At 46.2% G+C, this 15,457-nt stretch overlaps 1 protein-coding gene across 3 annotated transcripts in view; it reads left to right on the plus strand.

Moving 5' to 3' along the window:
• The window catches only part of LOC140396245 (ELKS/Rab6-interacting/CAST family member 1-like), a 1,343,051-nt gene that overhangs the window by 252,661 nt on the left and 1,074,933 nt on the right, over window positions 1-15,457 (plus strand). The gene's annotated exons all lie outside the window — the stretch shown is intronic.

Here is a 15,457-nt window from a genome sequence, read left to right on the forward strand (position 1 = left end):
TCCTTAATCCTAATTATGTTTGCTCTAGTGTCGTCAGGTATCTTTCGATACCGCCACAAGGTTCAAACCCTAATACTGATCAAAGAGCCAATACACCAGTTAGTCAGTTCAAAGTCAATACTATTTATTTACACACACAGCAATATCTACTCATGCACGAAATGCTACAGACTAAACTATCACTGCCAAAGCCTATACTTAGCTTTGGGCGCCCACTCAGTCAGAGGAATAATGGCCGTTCGGTTCTGAGGCTGCTGGGGTTGAAGTGGTGAAGGGGAAACAGCTAAGATCGTCCGTCTGGTAGCGAGCGTTGACCTTGGACTTACTTGCTTCTGGTGCAGCTGGTGGACGGGTCTCTCCGCTGTGAGAGCCGAGTCCAAGAGAGCGATTCTCTCTTGGGGCCGCCTTGTTATACCTGAAGGGGCTTCGCGCGCTTTTGGGCGGGCCTTGAACTTGGCCCCAATTAATTGGGCCGTATCTTGATCACTCGTATTGATCTTGACCAATAAAGGGGTTGGTGCCCTGATGGCTGGGTGTGTCCTAGGTGGCCGTTGGCCTGCTTTGTTTTCTGCTTTCGGTTTGGGGAACTGGCGTCGCGAGGTCTGGGGCCAGATCGGTTACTTAAGTATCTTCCTTTGTTCCCAGAAATGGGCCATCCATATGCTAATAGGCCTACAGTTCCAGTCTTGTCTGGGAGCTGCGGCTGCAATATGCAGACAGGCTCTGTGCCTGCTTGCTTTCTTAACATTGTTCATTTTTCCCTGCAATCTTTGCAAATGTCCATTTTGTATTCTGGAAGTGGCCATCCCAGATGGCTATACTGCCTGACTATCTAAAGTGTAACAGAGGGGAAAGACCAAACAGGAGGGGAATTTAAAACATGGGGCACAAACTCCGAATAAGGGGCGAAATTCTCCGGTATCGGCGCGATGTCCGCCGACTGGCGCCCAAAACGGCGCAAATCAGTTGGGCATCGCGCGGCCCCAAAGGTGCGGAATGCTCCGCATCTTGGGGGGCCGAGCCCCAACCTTAAGGGGTTAGGCCCGCGCCGGACTAATTTCCGCCCCGCCAGCTGATGGAAAAGGCCTTTGGTGCCCCACCAGCTGGTGCGGAAATGATATCTCCGGGCAGCGCATGCGCGTGAGCGTTAGCGGCCGCTGACGGCATTCCCGCGCATGTGCATTGGAGGGAGTCTCTTCCGCCTCCGCCATGATGTAGACCGTGGCGAAGGCGGAAGGAAAAGAGTGCCCCACGGCACAGGCCCACCCGCGGATCGTTGGGCCCCGATCGCGGGCCAGGCCACCGTGGAGCCACCCCCCGGGGCCAGATCGCCCCGCACCCCCCCAGGACCCCGGAGCCCGCCGGCCCGCGCGCCTTGTCCCGCCGGTAAGGTAGGTGGTTTGATCTAATTACCTGCTAATTATTGTGTACTTCTGTTCCGTTGAAGTAGAGTTGGTGGAAGACAGGATAAGCTCCCTTTTTATGGCACCAGCCACCATATGATGTTTAAAAGTCCAGTTTGAATATCACTGAATAAGGTGCTATGCTTCAGTCCTCAGTGGCATACCAGAACTCTGCAAGTCAGGGGCAGAGGTGAGTGAAGTGGCATCACTAAGGGAAGGTGCTGGGGAAACTGAAAGGTCAGAAGATGGATAAATCACCTGGGCTGGATGAAGGAGATAGCTGAGGAGATTATGGAAGCATTGGTGGTGATCTTTCAGGATTACTGGAGGCAAGGAGGGTCCCAGAGGATTGGAAAATGGCTAATGTAACACCCCTGTTTAAGAAGTGAGTGAGACAGAAGACAGGAAATTATAGGCCAGTTAGCTTAACTTCGGTTATTGATAAGATTTTAGAATCCATTATTCAAGATGAAATTGTGGAGTTCTTAGAAGTGCACGGTAAAATGGGACTGAGTCAGCACGGATTCGTCAAGGGCAGGTCATGCCTGACAAATCTGGCAGAATTCTTTGAGGAGGTGACGAAGAAGTTAGACAAAGGAGAACCAGTGGATTTGATCTAATTGGATTTCCAGAAGGCCTTTGACAAAGTGCCGTATAGGAGCCAGATGAATAAGATAAGAGCCTACGGAGGTACCAGCAAGGTATCGGCATGGATAGAGGATTGGCTGACGGGCAGGAAGCAGAGAGTGGGGATAAAGGGGTCTTTTTCAGGATGGCAGCCGGGTCAGTGTTGGGACCACAGCTATTCACAACATATATTAATGATCTGGAAGAAGGACCTGAGGGCATTGTTGCTAAGTTTGCAGATGGTGCAAAAATACGTAGAGGGACAGGTTGTGTTGAGGAAGCAGAGAGGCTGCAGAAAGGCCTGGAAAAGCTAGGAGAGTGGGTAAAGATGGAATACAATGTAGAAAAGTCTGAGGTTGTGCATTTTGGTAGGAAGAATAGAGGCATAAACTATTTTCTAAAGGGGAAATGGCTTCAGAAATCAGAAGCACAAAGAAACTTAGTAGTCCTAGGTCAGGATTCCCTGAAAATCAACATGCAGGTTCACTTGGCATTTGGGAAGGCAAATGCAATGTAAGCATGTCGAGAGGACTAGGATACAAGAGCCAGGGATGTACTGTTGAGGTTGTATAAGGCTCTGGTCAGACCATTTGGAATATTCAGAGTAGTTTTGGGCACCGCATCTAAGGAAGGATGTGCTGGCCTTGGAGGGTGTACAATGGAGTTTCACAAGAATGATCCCCGGAATGAAGGACTTGTCATACGAGGAGCAGTTGAGAACTCTGGGCCTGTATCCAATGGGGTTTAGAGGGATGAGGTGGGAATTCATTGAAACTTACAGTATACTGAGAGGCCTAAATAGAGTGAATGTGGAGAGGATCTTTCCACTTGTAGGAGAAACTAGAACCCAACGGCACAGCCTCAGACTGAAGGGACAATCATTTCAAACGGAGATGAGGAGCAATTTCTTCAGCCAAAGGATGGTGAATCTGTGCAATTCATTGCCGCAAAAGGCTGTGGAAGCCAAGTCATGAGTGTCTTTAAGACAGAGCTAGATAATTTCTTGATTAATAAGGGGATCAGGGGTTATGGGGAGAAGGGAGGCGAATGGGATGAGAACCAGGTTGAATTGTGGAGCAGACATGATGGGCTGAATGGCCTAATTGTGCTCCAATGTCTCACAGTTCTATGGCCTTAAGAAAAATTAACCTCTCTCCGTATAATAAAAGCCTTTGTAACATTGATATTTAGAGAAAAATGTATTTTGTCATGTAAGAAAAAAACCTTGTAATACTTGTAATCCTGTTACCTTATGTCACCAAACCTGAAACAACAACATAGGCAAAATCTGTTATTGTAGCTTGTTGAAACTGTCATTCATTCTCAAATGAATGGGGCACCTACTGTGCTGACACCCTTGAGACTTGAAATTCAGTGAAGCATTGATAATGGCCACAGCTGTCGAAGCGATATATTGCGCTCTGGAAAGGAAAGTACAGGTGCTCATTTCAAATTCAAAGCAGGGTGCCTGTCATTCAGTGTAAGAAAGCAGATAGGTAGTTTGTTTTGTGTCAAAACCAGACATTCTTGTTACTAGCCAGAGCCATTTCAATCACATACAAAAGATATCAGTACTGGTAGATAGGACATTTTGATATATTTATTACTGCTTTATGGTGCTTTTTCCATTGGTGAAGCATTATATGTGAACAAGTAGACAAAGCTGGTCCATGTAAGGGTCAGCACATCTATGAATGTGCTGAAAGGTGAGTCATTTTGCCGAAGCATTTTGTCTTGGATTTGGTAGAACAAATGCAAGAAGGCAAAATTTCAAATGATCAACACAATTTGTACTGCAGGTGAAAAGGGTGCTGATTATTTGGCAAGTTGATTGTGGTTGAGACATCAGGAGCTGACTGGCTGACAGATGACGGTGCCAGACAGGGAATATACAGCTAGTGGTTGGGGAGGCCCTTGAAGCTGGTAATAGCTCAAGTTGGTCCACCCTCCTTTACAGTCGCCTGGCATCACTTGAGCCTTAAGGAAGGTGTACATGATTAAAGTTCCACTTTTATTATGTGTGTTAATAATTCTTGTGTTTTGCCTCAGTCAATCAGAAGTAGCTTGTCAACCAGACCGCACCCTTTTCTCCTGCAGTATAGATTGCGACAGTTTGAAATTTGACATTCTTCTGTTTGTCCTGGAGAGTTAAGATGACAAGCTTCAGCAACATTTCTCTGTTTTCAGCAATATTAAAGTTCTGTATTACCAAGTTAGTACTATTTTCCATGACTGTGAAAATTTTACACCATTCTGCTTAACTTTGATCTCCGCCAATAATTACTTCCTCAATGTGACACATGGGGCTGGATTTAGTCAGGCCCACCAGGGTCTTGCCCTGAGAAATAAGTATAATAAGCCCAAGTTCCTTGGTGGAGGCCAGATAGCATGGCGTGTCCTTCATATGCTTAAGTGGCCACCGCCAGAACCTCCCCAGGATTCAGGATCCCATTGCTGGAAGACTGGCCTGCCAAGAACTGTGGTTAAAATGGAGGACAGCAACTCTTCATTGCTCATCAGCACCAGGAGAAGAGGCAGCTGCCAGCAACACACCCAATAGCGTCTCAGGACAGCTGAGGGAGCCCAGGTTAAAGGTGAATGAGACTGGGATTGCCGATGCAGGGATGTTGGAGGCAAGCGAATGGGGGTGGCCTTCAAAGCCCGCCCCTTTTCCGATGCTGTGTGACTTGATCAGGCATTGAGTACCTGACAACAAAGAAACCACCCCTCTGGCCGCCTCCCCATGCCACTGCCGTTCAGCTTTTCGAAGGTGCAGAAAAGCCGTACAGCTATCATTTAAAAAGACCACTGACTTGTGGATTTGGGTGATATGCCTGTAAGCAATTTCATAGATGGCTGCTGGTGCGACCACCAACCAGCAGGTGGTGGAGGTACAGACACACCATGAGGTCTCAAGACGGTGGCCATGTGACAAGGCACTCCAATATAAGTGGGGGCACATCCGGTCACAGGCAGATGGTTATAAAACATACAAATGGACAGCCGTGCCTAGATGTAGTTCCAGTGGAGTACAAAGAAACTGCTCTGTAACAGATCCTTGAGGATCCACCTGAAACTCCGAAGACCTTCAAGCACCAGGGTGAAGACCAGCACCAAAATAGAAGCTGCCAAGCCTAAACACAAGCGACTTCATCATCCTGTTGTCAGAACAAGATGAAGAAAGATGAGAAGACTGGGAGAGCTAGTTCATCCCACTGACAAAAATGGGGAGGCACAGTAGCACAGTGGCGAGCATTACAATGCTAACCACTGTGCTACCATCCCGCCCCATTTTCGATTCCCATCTTGGGGCACTGTCTGTGCGGAGTCTGCACGTTCTCCCCTTGTCTCCGTGGACACTCTGGTTTCCCCCACAGTCCAAAAATGTGCGGGTTAGGTGGATTGGTCACGCTAAATTGCCTTGTAGTGTCCAAAAGTTAGGTGGGGTTGCTGGGTTATGGGGATGGGGTGGAGGTGTCGGCTTAGGTAGGGTGCTTTTTCAGGGGCTGGTGTAAACTTGATGGGCCGAATGGCCTCCATCTGCACTGTAAATTCTATGATCCTATGAAAAAAGGAGAAGATGAGGTCATGACTGACCAACCAGAAACCGAGATGCAGCAAAAAGAGAAAAAGAAAGAAGCTGGTGATACAAGCGTGGCAATCACGGATGCATGCCTTCCAAAGGCACAGAGCGAAGAGGAGACGGAGTAAGAGGCCGGCAGGTAAACCAGTCTTCGAAAAGGCTGGCAAAAGCCCAAATGATCACACGTGATCCCATGAGGGAGGCACAATGACTGGTGCGAAAGAGATGGACACTGGCCAGGCATATCATGTTTATGGACACCCTATTTAAACTTATTCACACTGTTTGACATATCATGAATGTATAAAGTTAAAATAGCAATGATGGTTGTAAACAACTGTTCACGTTTTCTGAGGAAGGAGGATGTGTAATGCCTGTAAGCAATATCATAGATGGCTGATGTTGCGACCTCCAACCAGCAGGTGGCGGAACAAACCCATCATGCGGTCCCAAGACACTGGTCATGTGACAAGGTACTCCAATATAAGTGAGGGGACATCCAGTCACGGGCAAATGGTTATAAGACATACAAGTGGATGGTCGTGCCTAGGGGTCGTTCCAGAGGAGTGCAAAGAAACTCCATGATAACTTGCTCTGTAGCCAATCGCTATCTTACCACGTGTGATTCAATAAACATCCTGGTTTGGACAAGACACGTGTTGTTTGGTAGATTCCTTGCTGGACAACGAACGCCGAACACAACAGGTGACAGTTGACACATTAACGAGCAGCCCCTTCCACTCTCTGACTTTGTTAGATGTTTTAGTTGCTGTGATATGAAGAGTCTAAAGTTCTGTTCCTTTTTCACAAACACACATTTATTTCCTTCCAACAGCCTTTGCACAAAACTCTCACTACATCACCTGACAGAGGCCACCTGAAGCCCCTTTACATATCAGTGTCAATTAATGGATACTTAACATAAATGAGACAACTAATTGCAATGTCTCTTAACCCATTACTTACCAGACTTAACCGGGGCAGGTTTTCCTGCTGCTGGGAGATTTGCGCGAGACCACTCCCAACGACTATGTGGGCCCAGCTGCCATGGTTTCCATTGCAAGGGGGCTGCATTAAATCCAGTCAATTTAAAATTCTGCAATTAGAAAGGACACTGTAGTAATTTCTTGCTTCGCTACGCTTTTTAGAAATGTCATCCTAAATTTCTCCACACAAAGGGCAGCACGGTGGTGCAGTGGGTTAGCCCTGCTGCCTCACGGCGCCGAGGTCCCAGGTTCGATCCCGGCTCTGGGTCACTGTCCGTGTGGAGTTTGCACATTCTCACCGTGCTTGCATAGGTTTCGCCCCCCACAACCCAAAGATGTGCAGGGTAGGTGGATTGGCCACGCAGGGTAGGTGGATCCACCTACCCTGCACATCAATTAGTTGTCTCATTTATGTTAAGTATCCCCTTAATTGGAAAAAATGAATTGGGTACTCTAAAATTTAAACAACAAAAAAAAAGTTCTCCACACAATATTACATTAACAGTTATCAGGTATTGTAAAGCATGTCTTGTATTACCACGTCGAATAAATTGAGTGTGGGTTGGTAAATGGTTGGACTCTTAAGTGATATCAATCTGTTTTTCAAATATTTTGTAATTCTTTTGTTTGCTGCCATCTGCCTGAATATCATTGCATACTTAGAATGGATTGTGTACATTTTCTTGTAAAGATATGCTGGTTGCTGCATGCCCTTTTAAGGTTGTTTTGATATCAAGTCATTTGAACAGTATAAACTCTGGCATCCTTTCAGTTAATTTATGCATGTTTCAATCAAATGCTAAGAGCTAAATAAAATGCAGAGAAAAAGTACACAGAATTACAGTGATCACCAGAGGCTTTGTGGAAAACCTTTTTCGTGGAATAGTTATTTTATAAAACTTGAAATCCTAGTTGTTGTGACTTTACTGTTCAGATCAACTTGTGTGGTGTATAATCTAGATACCAGAATGTGAATAAATGCATTACAGACTCCAGGGACCTGAAGGTTCAAGTGACACTACCTGCTGTTGCTGAACCCTCTCTAGATCCCTTCCTCCTAAGTGCCCCAGAAAGTGGAGGTGAGTTGCTCTTTTGAACTCTGGGAGTCAGAGGTTTTGTACATGTAATGTCAAGTAGTGCAAGGCACATAGTTACCAGCACTTAAGATGGTACAGCAATTTGGGAAGCGACATCTAGGAGCACAGAAACACAGCTCTGACTTTTGGTGGTTCTCAGATAAGGTTTTAGGATTGAGCCCTATTTAGAATGGGGAGGAGACCCAGAGCCCAAGAAAAGTTGTGAAATCCAGGGTCTGTGCGAACATTGGGGAAAATTGTGGGATCAGAGAGCCCTGTAACTGCAGTTTAGTAATTCATGAACACTGAGAAAATAGTTCTGTCAGGAGAAATCTAGGGTAAAATGTCCTGGAATCGAGGTTACCTGCAAATGCAATTTTGGTGCACAGGAGGGCTAACAGAAAATGCTGGAAAAAGCTAGCAGGTCTGGCAGCATCTGTGCAGAGAAAAGCAGTTAAAGTTAGCGTTTGCTTTTAATTCTGCCAATATTGATGGGCTTGATCTTGCAGAATTGGTCCACTGTGGCTGAGAAAAATGAGTTTCAGATTGCCTGCATTCTCTCGAATTATTGTGCATCATTTATTAATTCCTTTCCGAAGGCACTCTTATGCATCAAAAATAGTTCAGAAATATACATAATTATTCTTTTATGATCTTTCCACCAGTGGGCAGTATCCCAACCAAAACTTTTGACATCAATTTTGCATTCAAGTGTGTTGAATGTGCTCAAATTTGATTTGACATCAAAATTTCTAATTTGTACTTAATTTGACATCAAATTTGATCAGGCGCTCAAAGCTACCCAGTGCACTCCGTAACCTGCATTTGAAAAATACAAGAAAATTAGTTACTTAAATAATTTTTTTCATTTTGTCCAAAAGATCATTCTGCCGTGCCGTACAGTACATGCTCGAGAGTATCGCATGATCCTCATTTGTTCTTAATTCCTTTTAATCCCAGGATCCATGCTTTCCACCCAACCACCCCGCCAGGTCTCAGGCTCTAAACTCTTTCCGGCTGCGCCCCCCCCCCCCCCCCACCCCTTGCTCCTTCCGCTCTCGACCAGCCTCGCCTCCACCGCTCTCGACCTGGTCCCCCCACACACTCGAACGGCCGCCTCCTGCTCCCCTGCTCTTGACCTGCCCCCCGCTCTCGACCTGCCCCCCCCACTCTCGACCTGCCCCCCCCCCCCGCTCTCGACCTGCTGCCCCCCCGCTCTTGACCTGCTGCCCCCCCGCTCTTGACCTGCTGCCCCCCCGCTCTCGACCTGCCGCCCACCCGCTCTCGACCTGCCCCCCCCTCCCCCGCTCTCGACCTGCCCCCCCCCCCCCCCCCGCTCTCGACCTGCCCCCCCTGCTCTCGACCTGCCCCCCCCCCCCCGGCTCATGACCTGCCCCCCCCCCGGCTCATGACCTGCCCCCCCCGCTCTCGACCTGCCGCCCCCCGCTCTCGACCTGCCCCCCCCCGCTCTCGACCTGCCCCCCCCCGCTCTCGACCTGCCCCCCCCGCTCTCGACCTGCCCCCCCCGCTCTCGACCTGCCCCCCCCGCTCTCGACCTGCCCCCCCTGCTCTCGACCTGCCCCCCCCCGCTCTTGACCTGCCCCCCCCTGCTCTCGACCTGCCCCCCCCGCTCTCGACCTGCCCCCCCCCGCTCTCGACCTGCCCCCCCCCCGCTCTCGACCTGCCCCCCCCCCGCTCTCGACCTGCCCCCCCCTGCTCTCGACCTGCCCCCCCCCGCTCTCGACCTGCCCCCCCCCCCCCACTCTCGACCTGCCCCCCCCCCCCCACTCTCGACCTGCCCTGCCCCCCTGCTCTGGACCTGCCCCCCCCCCCCCCCGCTCTGGACCTCCCCCCCCCCCCCCCCCCCGCCCTGGACCTGCCCCCCCCTTGACCTGCCCCCCCCTCGACCTGCCCCCCCCTCTCGACTTGCCCCCCCTCTCGACTTGCCCCCCCCCCCCCCGCTCTCGACCTCCTCCCCCCCCCCCCCCCGACCTGCTCTCTCCCCCCCCCCCCCCCGCTCTTCACCTGCCCACCCTCTCTCAACCTGCCCCCCGCTCCCCCCGCTCTCGATCTTGGCAGAGTGGATGAGCTGACTGGCCATCGCACCGTGGTAGAGGAAACCATTCAAGTTGGGGGAGCGCATAAGAAATGATAGTAGAGCAAAGGGATTGACACTGTTCTCTGCAGCAAAGATTCAGAGTCTGGACAGCTGTGTTGCCTGCATGGTGCCAGGGTTTGGGACAGCAGCAGAACTTGCAGTGAGAAGGGGAGGATCCCGTTGTTGTGGTCCTTGTAGGTACCAATTGTCATGATATGCAAACATGCAACCAATGAACACTCAGAATAGGACACAACCAATGGGCAGTCAGGACACTCAGAGGAGGCATCACCACAAGGGGGCATGACATAAACACTATAAAAGGGATGAGGCACACACACCCTGCCTCTTTCCACAGACAGACATCTAAAGAGTTAGAAAGGGTTGATCAGCAGCATCACACGCCAGCACATGGCTTCGAGCAAGCTGGTACAGTTAGACTGAGTTACTACAGTTAGAGTATCAGAGAGTCAAACTCATTTGAGAACTGTGTTAATAGTTCAATAAACACATTGAACTCATTTCAGAGGTTGGAGCATCCTGTAGTTAAGACTGCATCAAGTCGCAGCCTGTGTTATCCGAAGCAGCATAACACAACACCAATGACATGGGTAGAGTGAGGAAAGAGGTTTTGCACAGAGAGTTTGAGGAGCTAGGCATTGAAGTAAACAACAGAGGTTCTCTGGATTATTACCTGAACCATGTCCAAATTGACACCGGGGACAGAGCATTTGAGAGATGAGTACGTGGCTCAAAGACTGGTTTGGGAGAAGTAGGTTGGTTCGTGGGGCACTGGCATCAGTTTTGGGGAAAGTGGGACTGTACCATTGGGATGGCCGATGTCTGAACTGTGCTGGCAGTAAAATAGAGGGGGCAATGGTTCTCGAGATGGAACATTTAGACTTAGAAAGCAAAAGAATATGGCAGCATTGCCAAGAAGCTATTTAGGTGCTGGTATCCAGAGTGTGACAGGAAGGGAGAGTATACAGACATTAAAAATGTAGCAAATAGGCTCAAAGTGAAGAAGACGATTTAAAAAAGCAAAATTAATGACTCTTTAATTAAATTCATGCAGTATTTGGCACAAAATAAATGAATTAACAGCACAAGTGAGAATGGGAATGATCACATTGCCATCACAGAGATGTGCTTACAAGGAGATAGAAGCTGGGAACTAAATATTCAGCGGTATGTGACTTTTCGTAAGGATAGGCAGGAAGGAAAGGGTTGTGGGATAGCTTTATTGGTAAGAAATGGAATAAGTGGGATAATAAGAAATGATCTTGGATCAGAAGACGTAGAATCCATATAGCCATATAGGTGGAGGTAAGAAATAATGAGGGAAGAAGACACTGGTGGGAGCAGTCTATAGGTTCCCTAACAGTAGCTCTACTGTAGGCCAAAGAATAAACTAAGAGTAATAAGGGCACGTAAAAAAAGGAGTACTTTTTAACATGTGTGACTTTAATCTTAATGTAGATTCGGAAAATCAAATTGACAGAGGTAGGGATACATAGAGTGTATTCCGGGACAGTTTTCTAGAGCAATATGTTGTGGATCCAACCAAGGATTTGGCCATTTTAGATCTGGTGGTGTGTAATGAGGCAGATTTAATGAACAATCTGAGTAAAAGATCCCTTTGGAAGCAGTGACCAGACATGGTAGAATGTAGCATTCAGTTTGAGAGTGAGAAACTTGGGTCAGAAACAGCTGTACTAAATTGAAATAAGGGTAATTAGAACGGAATGAGGGCAGTCAGCTGGAGTGGACTGGGAAAGGAGTTTAGTAGAAATGATGGTTGACCAGCAATGGCAGATGTTTAGGAAAATATATCATGACTCCCAAAAAAGATATTACCCAGTGCAGGATTCTAGGAAGGGATAATTCAACCATGGTTAACCAAGGAAGTTACGGATAGTATTAAACTGAAAGAAAAAATATGCAATGGGGCAAGGATTTGAGATAAACCAGAGGATTGGGAACGTTTTCAAAAACCAACAAAAGTTGGCCAAAAAATAATTAAGAGGGAGAAGATGAACTGTGTGGGTAAACTAGCAAATAATGTAAATATGGAAAGTAAGAGCTCTTTAATATATAAAAAGGAAGAGCAGCCAAAGTGAACATAAGCTCCTTAGAAAATGAGACTGGGGAAATAATAATGGGGAACAAGAAAATTGCAGAGTAGTTGAACTAATACGTTGCATCAGTCCTCATGGTGGGAGACGCTAATGTTCCAAAAATAAATAACCATTGAGCAGAAGGGCAGCTGGATGGGGGACAGGAAATCAATTCAATAACAACCACTAGTGAGAAAGTACTAGGGAATGTAATGGTACGAAAGGCCATCAAGTTCCCTCGGCCTGATGGGTTGCATCCTTTTAATGTTAAAGGAAGTAGCTACAGAGATAATGGATGCCCAGGTAATAATCTTCCAAGAATCCTTAAATTTTGGAAAAGTCCCAAATGATTGAAAAAAAGGGAGGAAGGCACAAAACAGGTGACGATAGGCCAGTTACATGGTTCACTACCCTTTGAGAGAAGTAATTTATCCTCATCTGTTTTAAACCTGCTATCCCTTATCCTAAAACTATGACCTCTCATGTTATCTTCCTTGCTTAGCCCTTTCCCCTCTTATGATCTTTCTTCCTCCCTGGAATATATTTTAGTTGGGAGGAATTGAATATCTCCTTAATCAACTGCCTCTGCTCATCAACTGTCCTACCTTTTAGTCTTGCTGCAGAGTCCACTCTGTCCCCATAATTACGTTTGTTTAACTCCAGAACGGTAGCGTGGGACTCCAATTTCTTGCCCTCAAACTGAATATAAAATTCTATCCGGCTGTGACCACTCTTCCCTAGAGGATCCTTAACTGTGAGCTGGGAAGCATGGTACCACAGTAGTTAGCACAATTGCCTCACAGCTCCAGGGTCCCAGGTTCGATTCCCGGCTTGGGTCCCTGTCTGCACGGAGTCCGCACATTCTCCCTGTGTCTGCTCAGGGTGCTCTGGTTTCCTCCCACAGTCCAATGATGTGCAGGTTAGGTGGATTGGCCATGCTAAATTGCCTTTAATGTCCAAAAAGGTGGGGTGGGATTCTTGGGTTACGGGGATGGGGTGTAGGTGTGGGCTTGGGTGGGGTGCTCTTTCCAAGGGCAGGTGGAGACTTGATGGGTTGAATGGACTCCTTCTGCACTGTAAATTCTATGATTCTATGATTAATTAATCCCTCCTCATTGCATGATGCCAAATCCAGAATAGCCTGCTCCCTGGTTGATTCTACAACATATTGCTCCAAGCAACAATCTCCAACATATTCAATAAACTTTCCCTCGAGGCTACAATCGCCATTTTATTTAATCCAGTCTATATGCATGTTAAAGTCACCCATGGGTATTGTAAATCTCCTCTATATTCTCTCCGGAGCAATTATTTCCTCCTTGTAATGTGGTGACTAGATCTGTGCACAAAATGCCAACAGTGGTGTAACCAGTGTTTCATACAGTTGCAGCAATCCATCCCTGTTTTAGCATTCAATACCTCGTTGAATAAAGAAAAACATTCCATATACTTTCTCTACCACCTTATCCACCTGTCCTGCCAACTTCAGGTGACTTTGAACATATACTCCAAGGTCTCTCACTTCCTCAACCCCTATCTTTATCCTCCCGTTTATTGAGTATTTCCTTGCTTTGTTTGCCTTTCTCAAATGCGTTACCTCACACATTTTCGGATTAAATTCCATTTGCCACTTTTCTGCCCAGTCACCCTAACTATTGATATAATTCTGGAGACAACACCTAACTCCTTCATTATCAATTACACGGCCAATTTTTGTATAATTTGCAAATTTCCCTATCATGCCTTGCACATTTGAATCCAAATAATTGATGCATACGACAAAGAGCAGGGGCCTCAGCACTGAACCCTGTGGAACGTCCCTGGAAACCCCTTTCCATTCACAAAAATATCAACCATATTCCGTTGTTTCCAATGATTTGCTCACCACCGAAGTCAGACTGTCCGACCGATAATCTCCTTACCTATCCCTCGCACAGTTTTTAAAAAGTAGGCAGTAATATAAATTATACTTTTTATTCTATATGCAAAGTTGGAACAAAATCATTGTAAATTAGAGATGCTACATTTTGAATATTAGAAAATAATGAATTAGATGTAGGTATTACGAATAGGGCTCTATAAACACGAACCTAAAACACAACAATATCTGCAACGTGGCAGGCAAAATACAGTCCTTGATGTATTGCAGTGATACTGTGTAGAAAAGCGTCACTAGTAAGTCAAAAAGAATAAAATGCCAGTAAGTTATCACAAAATATGGTGGAAGATTAAAGCCAATGCTAGGGTGGTGAATGGAAACATCAGTCTGCACCACCTTCTGAAAACAGATAGCTGTCCTCGAACGTAAAATATTTTATTATTTTTAAACACTAGCACAGATTAATTTATTTAAAAGTGAGTTGAAGTTTCTGTTCAGTTGATACCAATAGATGCCAGTCTTGTTATATTCTTCAGTTTTGTGGGGGATGTGCTGAGTCAGTGGTCATGAGAATAATTTATTACAGTACTTAGAATGGCAGCTGGTCTCAGTGGCCCCAATAAATTCTAGTGCAATTATAAAAGGCCCATTAAATTTAAGTGCATCTTTGGTTACTCAACTCCAGGAATTTTTATTATTTTCATCCATTCAGCCACTTCACATGTTGTGACTGACATGTTTTTTCCCACTTTTTGTACTATTTTCCATCTAGTTACATTTCATAATAAATCTAAGTATGTTATGTTGAGGGTGAGCAAAGGCAGCAAAGACCCATATATGTGTGTTCCATTTTTAACTGGACTCCTCTCCATGCCCTTATTTACCATCCTACCAAGTTCCCTGCACTTCCAACCTCCTGCCCACCCACATACTGGGATGTCAAAAGGTCAAATATTGAGACCCTCAGGCACTGAAAACATCTTCTCTGATCCCTATCTGTCACAACCAGCAAGTCTGAAGGATTTTTTTTCTTTTTCTTTTTACTTGGTGGGCTCCACAAAAAAATCTGTGTACATGATGAACATGGTTTTCTTTTCTCAAATACCAAAAGACTTCTTTAAAATTATGAAAGGCTGTGGGGTAGACGAAAACAGTTTCCAATAGATGCAAGATTAAAAGTACGAGATTAAAAATATCAGGGAAGGGAAATATCTGTTCATGGTTGCAAGTCTGTGGAATTCATTTCCAAGTTAGTGGTTGAGATAGAAACTGTCAGTAATGGAAATTAGGTTGGAACGGCCATGACAAAATGGATATGAGAACAGAGTGGGTAAATATGATGAGAAACATTTTGGTACATGAAATCTAAGCATCAACATGGATTGGATGAACCAGATTCATCCTCGTTTGGGGCCGAGTACAAAGGCTTGCACCTGTGCTCTTACTGAAGGGCATGGAAAAAGCAATGAACAACTGTTATTTGGTAGGATGCACAGAATGTAAAAGTCAGGAGGTAATGATGATTCTGTGTAAATCCCTAGTAAGACTAGAGTTGAATTACTGTGTTCAGTTTTGGACTCTAAACTTTGGGAAGATGGTTAAGGTAACCGAGAGGGTATGGTGCAGATTATCTGGAATGCTGCGTGGTATGATGGAATACAAATACAAGTTAATTTGAGCTACTTTCA

The sequence above is a fragment of the Scyliorhinus torazame genome, chromosome 19, assembly GCF_047496885.1.
Source record: "Scyliorhinus torazame isolate Kashiwa2021f chromosome 19, sScyTor2.1, whole genome shotgun sequence".
Classification (NCBI taxonomy): domain Eukaryota; kingdom Metazoa; phylum Chordata; class Chondrichthyes; order Carcharhiniformes; family Scyliorhinidae; genus Scyliorhinus; species Scyliorhinus torazame.